General features: G+C 35.4%; 1 protein-coding gene across 2 annotated transcripts in view; it reads right to left on the bottom strand.

The window, feature by feature from the left end:
• Window positions 1–14,934, bottom strand: part of LOC144291794 (uncharacterized) — a 135,521-nt gene that overhangs the window by 15,371 nt on the left and 105,216 nt on the right. The gene's annotated exons all lie outside the window — the stretch shown is intronic.

Genomic DNA, 14,934 nt, shown 5'->3' with positions numbered 1-14,934 from the left:
GGAAAGCCAGAGGCAGGGCTCAATCCTAGGACCCAGGGATCATGATCTAAGCTGAAGGCAGACTCTTAATCAACTGAGCCACCCAGGCACCCCTTCATGTTCTCTTAAATACTGTGTGAAATAGTTAAAAGAGAGGCTGTTAAATTACGTGTAAAATTTTTTTTCTAATAAAATCAAGAAATCTGTTTGGTTATTTTTGAGTCCTTTGCTCTAGTTGGTTTTATTTGATCTCAAGTCATCCTATAGCTGCCTTGTGTATGAGTGTGTATGTGGTGGGGGAGGTTGCATAGGAGGGATGGGGAAGGTCTGTTAAGAAGAAAAGGAAGAGGTAAACTGATGAAGAAAGCTTGAACTTTTTGAAGAATTAATTTTGGTCAGTGTCAAAAGCCAAATGTGATTCAATGTATAAAGCACTCATTCATCACCCTGCCTACATGTTTGCTTTCTCCACTAACACTATTATATTCCTTTTAGTACACCCCTACCACCATAATAATTTATTCACTCTGTACAGATCCTTATTCTTTTTCAAGGAAATGACATGCTGCTCTCATTTCTAAGCCCAGATGTAATTTTTTTAAAGAAGAAGACATTGGCATATTCAAAGTGAAGGGCAGATAATTTTAAATTATGTTTTCCTTTTGTGAGATCACTTTTTAAAATCCATCACTGTGACCTACATTGAAGCCCCAAAATATTATAATCTCCTCGCCCCTGCCCTTGAGACTTGCCAGCAAGTCAGGTTGTCTAGGAAAATCTCATTAGGGCAGGACTCACTGTCCAAGCAACTATTAGCAGAGAGAACGCAGGGAGAAAAGTAACCCACTGACTGTCTGCAAATTGACACAGATTAACTGTCCTTTGTCTAGAATCCTGGTGGAATACTAGAGAGCTGCAGAAAGTCATTCTCAGATACAACATTGAGAATAAGCTGAAGAATGATATGTAGGCATCCATGAATTACAAGGAGTACCACACAACTGCAAGAACCATAAGTAAAATTAATTTGGCCCAAAAGTATATCCCTAGAAACAGTTTTAAACAAGTCTCAAAATGTTCCTGCAGCTGACAATTTATTTAATTGGAAAGGCTATTAAACCATTTGATTGCAATGGGCAAAATTCTATTTGATTGTGGAGCCATATCCATAACCACAGGTTTATCTTTTCTCCTTGTATTCAATTGGGGACACTAATTGAATTCATCCACAAAGCACTGGATTTTATCGTGGATGGAGTTGGTTTCTTTCCAGGAATCAATTCCCATTTTAAACATAGGCCTAAAGTATCTGGGCTTCAGCCAGATGTTTCTGAGAGGAGGGTGATTAAAATGGTTGCTAGTTCCATGGCGAATATTCTCCTCACCATGCTCACATTCCACCTTGAAGAGTCAAGATGAACCACAGTTCTGGATTACAGATTCCTGAGAGTTTATTTTAATTTAAATTAGTTTAAAATAAATATTAATGTGTATAAAAAGAATTCTGAGAGTTTGACATGAACATATATATAATATTTAAGCTAATAAAATAATACTTATCTATGGAAAGATAACAAGTGTATACTCTGGAATTACAACTATTTCAGTTAAATTTTTAAGAAATTAAACTTGTAATCACTAAGAATCACTTTGGAATTTTTCTTGTGCAGTTAAACATATTGGTAAATTCTTCGTTCTAACAATATATATCAATGTGCAAATTTGTGATACCAATTCAGATTATTTGCATTTTTGAAAATAGTAGTAGAAAGGTAATGACAATTTTCCCCATGGTAGCACAACTCTGATGAGTAACAAATATACATCTCAACACCAAAACCACACATCTTCAAACTTATGGGTGAAATGAAACTTTTTATTAGGATTTGGTCCAAGTTTGCTCATCTAGTCACTTTTATTTCCTTAGCTGTGTAATATTTAAAAAGAGTTCTGGTCTTTTTATTGGTGTCTGCTCAACATCCATCCACTCATTAAAATGCAAGCATCTACTACAAGTCTTTGGCATTTGTATTTCCATTACATTTGTTACTTAAATTTCACTCTCTAAATACTATTGTATAAATCTATCCATGCAAGGCAGGTGACTTAGCAGGTGTGATTGTCCTTCATAATGATCTCTTTCCATTGAAAAGCACTAATTTCATTACGATGTGTACTACTGTAGAAGAAATCTGAAAATCAATTTAGCCTCAAATAGGAGAAATTTAAATATCAAGACCAACTTGTAAGAAGAATATTATTTCCATATTACAGGTAAGGAAATTGAGGATCAGAAAAATACTCATACTCAATGAAACCTAACCATTAAGGTAACGAAGGCAGGGAGGCTATGTTGTAATTGCAGTGTTTCATGGAGTCCTTGGATAACAGCTAGAGATGATGGGGTCGGAGTGGTTGGGCAAAACCTTACCAGCTCTCCTCACTTAGAGTAAAGCAATTGGACTGCAACTGATTCATGGTGGAATTTCAAGTAAAAACTTGTGTAAGAGAAATAGCTTAGAAAATTTACTACACATTCAGTGACCATCATTTGAGTTTGCCTAGAATTGAGGGGGTTGTCAGGACATGAGAGTTTTGGTGCTAAAATGGGGAAAGTCCCAGAAAAATGAGGATGAATTAATTGGTCATCCTACCACTCTGTCTTCCATCAATATATTTATTTGTTGAAGCCTGAAGATTTAGCAGATGGGAAATGCACTGAGGTTTCTAATTTATGTGGAACATGACCTTGATCCACAGCTTCATATGATTCAGCACTGCAACAGTATGTACACCTTCTCCAGGTCTTGACTTAGTGCAAAAGAGATGCAACTATGTACTGCCCCAAATTTTGCTGTGCTCACTTTTTATTTTATTTTTTAAAGATTATTTATTTATTTATTTGAGAGAGAGAGAGAGAGAGAGAGCATGCACACGAGCAAGAGGAGGGGCAAAGGGAGAGGGAAAGGGAGAGAAGCAGACTCTCCGCTGAGCTGGGAGCCCAAAGGGGCCCAAGACCAAGGCTGGGCTCTATCTTGACGCCCAGAGATCATGACCTCAGCCTGAAATCATGAGTCTAAGTCTTAACCAACTGAACCACCCACCCCTGCTCCCTCCAGCCCAGACCCAGTTTTAAAGATTTGTGCTCACCCTCTTTAAAAGCATGCACAAATATCCACATATAGATTTCAAAATTATATTGTTTTATATTACATATTTCACTACAACAAGGACTTTTGAATATTTTTTACTATAACCCATAGTAAGAAATAAAATTTACAATGCAACTCAGTACACAGACCATAAATAACTGTTACGAATGTTTCATAGAGCATTTTTGCGTTTGTTACTAGCCTTCAGAATAGTTCATGCATGGCCCTATGATGTAGGGCCTTCAGGAGCTACTAAGTTCAACATCATAGAATTCCATTCTTGCAATATGCACCTCACACTCATTACTCATCCTACAGCCTAAGGCTGTGGTTCTCAAGCTATAGCAACCATAAGCATCATTAGAGAAAGTGTTAACTTGGCAATTTATGTTACTGCACAGAGACCTGGATTCTGGCCTCAGACCTTGAAACTTGATTTTAACACATAATGTGAACAAGGATAATTCTCTGGCCATGCTGAAGAACACTGCCTTTCAGGACTTTGTCCTGAGCTTCCACAACTTCTGTATTGTCATTTAATTTACTTCCCTATTTAGTTATTAATCCAACTAATATGTGCCACAAACCTTGAGAGATACGAGGGATACAGGCCTCACATTACTAAAACACAGTTAAATGCAAAAATTAGAATATGGTCGCTCTTATTAACAAAGTTTATATAAGAGTTCATGCAGATTTGATTCTGTTTTTCCTGCACAATAGGTAGCCATTATAGAAATGTGTGCAAAAAAAAAAAAAAAAAAAAAGACACCATATTTTTGCTGATTATAAAGATCATTTTTGTGTGAAGGAGAGCAAGATAAAAGGTGAGGCAACCTTTCTGAGAGTGATTCAACAATCCAGGGAAGGAGTGGTTAGTTAATGTACTAAAGAGTAATACCGAAGGTGGTCATGGGCACTCAGGATAAAACAAGCAGTAAGAAGTATCATTTCTCATTGAGTAGACAAAGCAGATGGTCATCCTGATGCAGTGCAACATGTTCTGTGCTAATGGTGTTTATAAGTTAAAATGATTGCAAAAGGCAGGGGCTCACTCAGAAATACTCTGGTATGCACTGCAATTCTGTCTCAAAGCCAAGAATTGGAGGAACCCTGGATAAGAATTTCACCCTCAAATCAAGGCAGCTGGAATATAAGATGAGCTCAGAATCTTGAATTACCTTTGAATAAATGTAAGGATATACCATTTAACATTGCAATAGATAAAAGTCAAAGAAAGCAAAATTTCTTTGACAGTATTAAATAGTACCATTTTATCTTCAATGTAAAACCCATATGACCTAAACCTAGATTTACAAAAGGCAAAGATACTACTATTTTTTTCAATTTTATATAATCTTGTTACATAGTCTCTATATAACAGAATCATTTGTTGAAAATCCTCAGGACCTTCTCCTAGACAATCAAGAGATTGATGATTTTCCTCCCCCTGGCATTCCTGTTCAATTAGGTAGAGGTCAGGGAGACATCTGCTTCATATTTCACCAATGAGGACTTCAATGGAAATGAAGTTCCCTAATTTTAGGTCTTGGCACATGCAAAACAAATTCACCTTTCATGTATTTAAAAAAAAAAAAGGTAACAATTAGTTGACTTTCTCCACCAATTTCTTATTTTAGATTAAAAAAATACACCTCTTATTATTTATTGCCGTATTTTGTTAGTTTTAGCTTCCCTCTCCAACCTTCCTGTTTACCCTCTTTATATACAGCTTGACTCTGGATCAAATGCAGTGGAGGGTCTCATTAAATGCTGAGCAGCCAGTTTTGACAAACTCTACTTTCACACAAGTTACACAAGAGAAATACATAATATAATTTTTATGGTTGACTGCCTTGAGAAAATTTAGCACACCAGAAGCATAATTCATTCAAGGGAAAAAAAAAATCTCTTTAGCTGAGTTATTACCTGAGTGCAGCTCTGCTGCTGGAAATAAAGTGTGAAAGCTTCTGCGTACGTAAGGAGTACAAATGGATTTGGGTCATCAGTAACGTGACTAAGTTCAGAATCAGGGTGTTAAGGGATTTCCCTCTAACAAGCAATAATAGTATTCATTGTGTTTGTGTCTCTGATGTGACGGAGTCCTTGTCCTACACTTTACATCTGTTACTTCATTATAATCCTAATAGCACTCCCATATGAACAATATTGCCCCCAGTTACAGATGAGAAAGGTGAGGATCAGAAGGTTGAGTAACTCCCACAGGGTCACATTGCTGGTAAGTATGGAATCTAAGTCTGTTAAATTCCATAGCCAAGCCTTTTCCTATGACTTCTGTGAAATTTTTACTCCTCAGTCTACTAGAAGGTTTATTCATTGCTGAGTGCCTGTAAACCATATATTTGAGTTTTTGCACATCATTTGTCACTTCAAGCAGGAGAGAGCACTAAAAGTGCAGCAAGGGGTAATCTTATCCATAGAAAAGCGATCAAAATATTTTAGTCACAAAACTCCATGCAGTTGAAGTACTAATAGAGTAGTAGATGAGGAAGAGGTTGGGAGCTTGAGTTGATTCTGATGTTAACACTTAAGTGCATGAGCATGTGCATCCCTTGCCAAATCTTTTGCTGTTGTTTGCAAAGTCTAATTGTATCACACGACAGCCTGTGAAATGCTAAGTAAAATGTTTCTTTGCCATATCTATCTATATATAGAGAGAGCTTTGATTTCCTCAATCTAATATTTGTAGATAATATAGTTATAAAGACAGAACCACAATGCAGTGGCATTTTAAGTAAGTGTTACTTAGAAAGTAAATGAGAAATAAATATGGTGCCTGGAGCTTGGACTATATTATGACCATATGCCCCTTTCTCTACACATTCCTTGCCCACTCCCTTTAACCATCATATGCACTTACTTCATCTGTAATTGGGACTCTTTGTTGTAAGACATCAACTAAGTTACTTTTCTTCAGAAACAAAAAGGAAGGAATGTGGTAAGATGGCAGAAGAATGAAATCTGGAAATGTAAAGAGGTCAGGCACTTGCAGTAATACTAATCTCTCATCTCCACAGCTCTCTATACTCCCAGCTCACTCCAAAATTTCTCTAGTATTTGGTGTGCCTGTCAGGCAGAAGATGGTACTTCAATGGTTCCAAGTTTATGTTACTAAGCAACAACATGAAGGGACAGATATATTCTTAGTATTAAGTTCAGTTTTCTGGAAAAGGAATATTAAATTCCCCATTTTATTCAAATCTCTACTCTTGGCCCAATTAATGTCATTAGGTCCTTATAAAATGCAAACATAGGTTTGTGTTCCTCTGTTGGAAAATCTGAGGTCAACTGAGAACCACCCTGAATAGAGTACTAAAACAAAACAAAAACAACCCAGGGTACCTTCTTTTGTTATTTATGCAAGTTATGACCTCCATGCCCAAAATATCTTGTTTTCAAAGTTCTCTCAAAATGTCTTTATGATAAACCTTATCTGATTATATTTCTCTATCCACAGGAGGAGTCTGTGTTGATGGGATCACTTTGGCTTTCTCACTTATCTGACCCATGTGGATCACAGCATGACCATTTAGATCAGAGCAACTGATGTCAATTAGAAAAGATTAAGTTTGTCATACATCTTGTTGCAATTAGAGAAATTTTGCTTCTGTCACTTATTACCTAGTTTATATCCTATTTCCATTTTATATAACCCCTGCATAAGAACCCTAGTATTCACCATTCCATTTGTAATACTGTTATCATGTTATGTGATTATCTTGTTTGCTGTTAATTGTAGAAATTAATACCATCTGTTTTTAATACTATAAACCTCTTGAGAATAAGAGTGGCATTCAAATAGTTTTGCCTAAATACTTATAAACTTCCAAATGGAAACCCTTAATAATTACCATTTAATGGCAACCATCATAATGTAGATAGCACAGAATAAAATTAAAAACTATATTAACTATTAAAATGATATAATCAGTAACTAAGAATAATCATAAGCATCCACATTTCAATAACATTATGCCTAGAGACAAAGCAACTGTTTCCTGTGGCTTAAAGTCCCCAAATCACTTTAAATAAAGTTGAAATATTTAGTGAATTATCATGCCAGAGCAAAACCTCCATGGTATAGCAAAGACTGTAAAATAATGTAAGATCAAACACTGTTTAGCTCTTTTCATAGTAAGAAAAACTCCATGAAACGTAGTTTTATGCTAAGTCTCAGTCTATCAAAGTACACAGATCTTGGACTAGAAAAATATTTTACAAAAAGCTGATCCCAAATAAGTGACCTTGTACAAAGGTGACAAGAAATTCATTGAATAACATCACACAGGAATAGGCTGAAGATATTTTCACTGAAAAAAAAAATAAAAATAAAACCAAGTATGCACAACAACAGCTTACTAGAAAAAACATGTCATTGTGGAGAACAGTTATCACACCATATACACTATTGTGGATTATGTAGATATATATCCATCTTAGAGAGGTAAATATACACACGTCGGGGTGGTGTAGTCAGTTAAGCATCTGATTCTTGGTTTCTGCTTAGGTTGTGATCTGAGTGTTCAGGCTCAGTGTTCAGCATGGAGTCTGCTTAAGATTCCTTTTCCCTCTCCCTCTGCACCCACCCAGCACACACTCCCTCTCTCTCTCAAATAAATAAATAAATCTTGTTTTAAAATAAGAAAGATAAAGATACAGAAATAGAGTTAGATGTGTGTATATATCTCCAGGCATATGAATAAATTTTTATTTTTACGCCGATTTTATTTTTATACTGATAATTTTTATTTTTGTGTACTTAACTAGAATAGTGAGAAGGTAGATTGCATGGGATTTGAACAATATGTTGGTCAAAGTCAATGCACCACAGAGGCACCATTCACAGTCATAAATAAGAGAGAAAAAAATAAAAGAAGCCTGAAAACATAGATAAAAGAGTGAACTATGCCAGGAATAATCCTAGGAGAGTAGATTTCGCATAGGAACATTCAGCACCTAGAGTGTTTCTTATTTGCTTTATGTATCCCAAGTCAGCTAGGCTAATCTTAACCTCTATGCAATTAGTTATATGCTTATCCTACCAGGACTTAATATCTTAAGCAAAGATATTTCCTCTGGACTGAACAGATGCTCCTTGGGGGCCTTGCATCTGTACTGGTCTCAGCAGAGTCTACTTTCTCTTGATCATATTTACTAGCTCATTCTTTCCCCAGGTGTCAGCTGCCTTCCTGCCACCATCACCTTAGGATCAGAGCACGGAAATTTATAACAAACCCCCATAAGTATATGTATCACCTCTTTCATGAAATATCCATAACAATTCACTTTTGTCTCTCCCCTGCAGTCCATCGACCAAAAAAGACATTTCCTTTTTCTACTTAGCCTTCTACTTGCACATCGTTTCCCTCTGCAATAATTTCAACTAGAGTTTTACATGTAAACTAGACAAGAGTAAATGAATGACAGTAAGAAGAAGGCAGGACAGTTATGGACAGAAATCCAAGAGCAACTCTGATAAGACTCAAGCCTTAAAGTGTCTTCTTTTGTGTAGTAAAAGGGAAAATATAAATTAGCTTGAACTTTAATCTTTGTCCTGTTTATATTATAGTTCTCTTGTCAGTTTGGCCTATACTTCCAATAAAAATTTCAGCAGAAGTATCACCCAATATGCTATGCTGCTCTAATAATCACCATGTCCATAAAGAGTGATTTTTGCCAGCCTCATTTAATATTGTGCTCTGAAAGAGAACACACAGAGCTACCATTTTGGGTGAAGGCAACACAGATTTTTAAGGGTGTAAACAGTAGCTGTGGAGACCATCAAACCTAAAGGAGCTATAGAAGATATTTTCTGTAGGGTACTGGGTGATACCATCAGTTAAGCCATTAGGCATCTGACTCTTGGTTTCAGCTCAGGCCATCATCTCAGAGCCATGAGATTAAACCCTGTGTGGGGCCACAAGGACTCAGCATGGTATGGAGTCTGCTTAAGATTCTCTCTCTCTCCCTCCTCCTCTGCCCTCCACACCTACTCCTGCTCTCTCAAATAAATAAATAAATAAATAAATAAATAAATAAATTCTTAAAAAAAGATATTTGCTGCAGACACATTATGATCCAAACTTTATGAATGCTCTGTAAATTAAGGCCAACTTTGGAATGGGAGGAAAGGGGGTTCAGAGACGACAGCTTTTATTTTGTGGACTGGTGTACACATGAAAATGAGTTAATATAAAGAGGAGAAATAAAAGTTCTCTATTTAACAGTGAGAGCTATAAGCAAGACAGTGATTATACTGTGACAAGAGCCCCTCCCAGAAATGTCCAGCTTTAACATTCAACTCTGAGTCACAGTGCATCCAATTCTTGTTTTCCATGTGACATCAGTGGATTATCTTGAACTACTCTATGTTACTTGTTAGGTTTTACTTCTTACAGGATAATTATAATATTGTAACAGTTTTCCTAATTTCCTGACTTTTTTTGTGGGGGGAAGGGTAGGATTTAGGATTTGAAGAAGTATTTAAATTTCCAGAAAAATGCCATAAGGAATTTTTGCATAGATACAGGAGGCACAGGAAAATATCTTGGCTCCTATTACTATTCAAACTAGGCTATAGGATTATGTTTTCTTCAGCCTTACTTTCCATTGGTATATTTCCCAGAATGCATTATGGTCATCTACCTTATGATGTTACCAACATGATGGATAATCCCTGCAGATGGCAATTACTTTTTGGGAGAATGCATTAAATCACCATGGAAAATTTAAATATATTTTGTATTATTTTTTATTTTAAAGATTTGTTATACTTTCACTTAAATTCATTATGCAGAAATATCACAGGATGGAGCCAGTAGACTTGTGACAAATTTTAAATAAGTTTTACTATCAATGCTCTGTATAATTTTGAATAAATTACAGTATCTCCAATTTTTTTCATCTAAAAATTAAATACAATAATATTGTCATGGGTACCTCCAGCATATTGGTGTAACAAAAAACAAAAAAACAAAAAGTGAGTGTGTTAATTATTACATTTATTGGTATGACTCATATTTTTGGAACATTTTTCTTCATTATCACTTTTATGTACAAAGACATAATCACTGTTTATTTTCTTAAAGCGAAATTTTAAAGAATACTGAATATTATGGACTGAAAGTGTCCCCCCTAAAATTCACATGTTGAAGCCTTAATCCCAATGTAACTTTATTTAGAGTTAGGGATCATAAAGAAGTAATTATGGCTAAGCTTATAAGATTGTGGGACTAATCAATAAAAGTACTGTTTTATTTTTTAAGATATTTATTTATTTATTTATTTATTTATTTATTTATTTATTTATTTATTTATTTTTGAGAGAGAGAGGAAGAGAGAGAGAGCAGGAGCAGGGGGAGGGGCAAAGGAAGAGGGATGGAAAGAATTTCAGGCCTACTCCCTGCTGAGCATGAAGTTCAATGGGACACAGAGCTGTATCTCAGAACCCTGAGATCATGACCTGAGCCAAAATAGTTGGATGCTTAACCAACTGATCCATCCAGGCATCCCAGAATTAGTATTTTTATAACAATAGCCATAAGAGAGCTTTCTCTATCTCCACATGTACTCAAAGAAGTCACGTGAGCACAGTGACAAGGCAGCTATCTCTAATTTAGGAAGAGAGCTCTTACCAGAAACCAAACCCTGCTGGACCTTTATCTGGGACTTCCAAGCCTCCAGATTTGAGAGACATAAATTTATGCTATTTAAGCCAACTAGCCTGCAGTGTTTTGCTACAACAGCTCAAAGTGATTAATACACTAATTAGTTATGTATAAAATGACCTGTCTCTGTGGTTCCAAATTTCTTGTAATATTATTATTATATTTACACTATACTAATATTGGGCTTAGATTATATTTTTTTATCATTTAAATGTAATATTTGAGAACTGGAGTTATATTATATTCAAGTTTTTATCCTCATTATAAAGTGTATTATTTAGTGCAGTAGGTGCTAGTTACATAAGTAATATGGTATATACATTCTAGGTCTATTATCATGAAAGAGTTTTGGTCTGGTGTTTTGTTTTCTTTTGGGTTTTGTTTCTGTTTGATAATGTTAGCTCTAGGTCCATTTTAAAAGGATAATTTGTTTATTTGGTTTTTGCTGGCTTATTTACATAATTCTGCTGACAGTGCTTTAACATGATCCACATTTCATGGTGAGTAGGATTTGTTGCTATAAAAGTCATATCTCAGTCATTATTCTTCAATAATCTTTTGTCCAATACATAAAGTAGGTGGTATGAAAAGCACTGATATCTGAATAGATAACTAAAACATCTAAGATACAAAGTCAAGAATCTAATTTGATAGAAAAGAAGAGCATGAAGAGCCAGTACTTAGGAATGTATGACTAAACCACAAAGGACCAGAACTGGGCAAAACTATTCTACACGCAACAGTGACAAGAGAAGAATAAGGAACGAGTACTGCTGAATACAACAGTCGTGATGAGAATACACTAGACTATGAGAGAGGTCATTCTTGCTTTTATTTTTTTAATGATTGGTTTCAGAAATAGTGTTTTGCTAATATTGGAAAACTGCAGTTTTTCAGCCATTGTTATAAGCATCAGGAAAAAAAATGCCAATATGTTCTATCTAAGCCAGAAGATAGGATGGATGGATGGATGGATGGATGGATGGATGGATGGATGGACTGGGAAGGAAGGAAGGCAGGTAAGCAGGCACGCAGGGAGCAGGGAGGGAGGGAGGGAGGTGTATGCATGTGTGTTATGTTGTGGCTTTTGGGGGAATGCATAAGTAAACAAGAAGACAATATGGACAATTTCACTGTCAGTTTTCAGTGGCTTAAGGGAAAGGAAAGTAGCCTTGATCATTTCCTAGGTTATTAACATGGAGAGTCAAAGCAAAGTAACTGAAATGCTGTTACTTGTTATCTAGTGGCAACATTTAGAAGAGGGAATTTTTAGTTAAAATGGTATTTCCTAATCTGGTGTTCAACTGATCCTGACTCTTCTATTATATGTTGGTGGATGTATTGTGGAAAAACAAACAAACAATCAAAAACAAAAACAAAAAAGTAAAAAACAAACAAACAAACAAAAACAAAAAAAGTATTTCAAAGTCAGATAACTTTGGAAGTCAACAAAAGATATCAAAAGCAAACAAGCTTTTTAAACATACCGAAATCTTGGCAAAATTCAATAATCAATCTCTGAGGCAGAGTATGTAATTAGAAATTGTGAACCTTTACCAAAAGCATAGCATCCATCAACAACAGATTAGAAAGTGTTCTTGACACCTCAGAATTTTTGCTGAAAATTCTAGATTTTTAGGAATGATTTTAAACCAGCATAATTTTCATTAAAACTCTTCCATGGAGTGATTGACTCAGTAGTAATAAACATACCTATTACCTGGCTATTGTTTTCTAAATATCATTTTTATAGGAACCTTTTAAAAGGAACCAGCGTTCTTTGATGAACTGGATGATTCCAGGTCTGAGGCAGGAAAAACTACAAGAAAAGCCCAGAGGATCTTGTTGTGCCACAAAGTAAGAAAAGAGAAAAAAATGAACTAACAAATGATGAAGATAGGAACAGCATAGGGACAAACCTGAGAACTCTCAATGGCCAAAGTTAGAACAACTAGATCAACAAAGCAAATAATGATAGCATTGATTATAACTCAAATAATAAGTTAATATTCAAAGCAATTAATAAAATTAATGAACGAAGAGAGAGAGAAAAGAACAAAGGAATGAAAAAAGGAAGATACAAAGGAAAAGCAACAGCTGTTCTTTCCTGAAGCATTTCAATTATTACATGTAGAAGAAACGAGCAAAATACAAAATCACCATTAGAACACCCTAATGAGAACTGCAGCAGGTAAGTTCCTCCAATGGATACTAAAATTAATGAGTGAAAGTTTAAGCAGGATAGGATATTTGAATAGTCTTAATATATCTCTCCCCCAAATTTTAGTAATTACGATGACTTTTCAGAAGTCAGACGAATGATCATGGTTAACATCATCGGTATTACATAGGAATACCACTAACACTTAATACAATGTCCTCCGTAGGGCACACCACCTCCTTAGTATCCTTACAAATAACCTAAAGTTCATGCAGAACCTAAATTTAAGCATGAGACACCAGGAAAACCGAAATTGAAGGACATTCTACAAAATAACCAATACTCTTGAAAAGCATCAAGATCATAAAATATGAGAAGAGACTAATAATTGCTACAGATTGAAGAGACAAAAGAACTAAATGGAATGTGAAATTCTGAACTGAATCTGAATTCTGAATTGTGAGGGGGAATACGGAGGGACATTATTGGAAAAACAAAAACTGGTGAAATTTGAATAAGTTTTGGGTTTTAGTTTATAAAATTGAGCCAAGATTAATTTCTTAGTTCCAACACATACTCTTTGTTTTTTTTTTTTTGTTTTTTTATATTAAACGGGAGAAACTGGGTGAAAGATATATAAGAATTCTCTCTGTACTACTTTTGCAATTCCCTTGTAAGTCTAAAAGTTTTCTAAAAAAATTATGTTAAAATACAATAAAATTAAAAATATATTAAGTAAACAGATAACTAAATGAAAACTCTGGTACAGCAGTATATAGACATGCCTAACATGACTACTCCTAAAAGTGAGTTTGTCACTTACATTGAACCTTTTATCATCACTATTGTAATTGCGTAACAGGAGTGTTTCTTTTTTTTTTATTTTTTAATTTTTTTAATTTTTTTTTTTAATTTATGATAGTCACAGAGAGAGAGAGAGAGAGAGAGGCAGAGACACAGGCAGAGGGAGAAGCAGGCTCCATGCACCGGGAGCCCGACGTGGGATTCGATCCCGGGACTCCAGGATCGCGCCCTGGGCCAAAGGCAGGCGCCAAACCGCTGCACCACCCAGAGATCCCCAACAGGAGTGTTTCTATTTTACTTCAGACTGGTACAAAACAACTGTTTTCTCTTTTTACCAGTCTGACTTCCATTTATTTGCCTTGTAAATGCACAATGTTCATCTTAGAGTAATTGTTAAAATAGATCTCCCTAAACTCCTCATTCTACTGATTCCAACAAGATGAGAATGAAAAATCCATAGGATATTATATATGACTCTGCTTGGTTGTAATTTCCCCAGTTAAAAGTTAATATATCAAGGTAATAAAATGTTATAGCTTTTAGTTCAAGCAAAAACTATAAAAAATAGAAGATATCAGAGTACACGTTATCATACTATGCATGAAATTGCCTATTTGGAAAGAGAAATAGTAAAGTGGTAATTGTTATGATGTTAAAATCTCTGAATAGAAATTGCCACATTGTCAGCAAAACCAAAATTTCCGGTTGGTTTATCAATAAGATTATAATTTTCTTTGAGCCTACACTGTACTTCATGCTGTCTTCTGCAGGTTTCTTCTCTTCCACCAATGAGGAAGCTGATTTTCAGTAGGAAGTTTCAGTAGCTGGACAGCTACAATGCTCATGCCCACTTCCCTTCCCCCTCCTCCAAATAATGGAATTTAAAAATGATCATCAAGAACCAAGAACTGTGAGGAAGAAGAGAGTAACTGAAGACGAGCTGACAGTTCTGCCTCAAAACTGATAGAGAATTACCCCTGCTCTGGGGATGAGCCTATCTTGCAGGGCACTTGGAATCCAAGAGAGCTTCTGAACAAATCACATGCACATATTTCAGTCTCTGCTGCTGCTACTATCTGTTCCTACATTTCACTGACTAAAATCTAGGAATTAGGGTTCAACTATATCTCAGAACCTAGAGTACAATCCC

The sequence above is a fragment of the Canis aureus genome, chromosome 20 (genome assembly GCF_053574225.1).
Source record: "Canis aureus isolate CA01 chromosome 20, VMU_Caureus_v.1.0, whole genome shotgun sequence".
In the NCBI taxonomy this organism is placed as follows: domain Eukaryota; kingdom Metazoa; phylum Chordata; class Mammalia; order Carnivora; family Canidae; genus Canis; species Canis aureus.
Note: the sequence above shows the minus strand (reverse complement) of the source record. Positions and strands in the feature narration are given on the sequence as shown.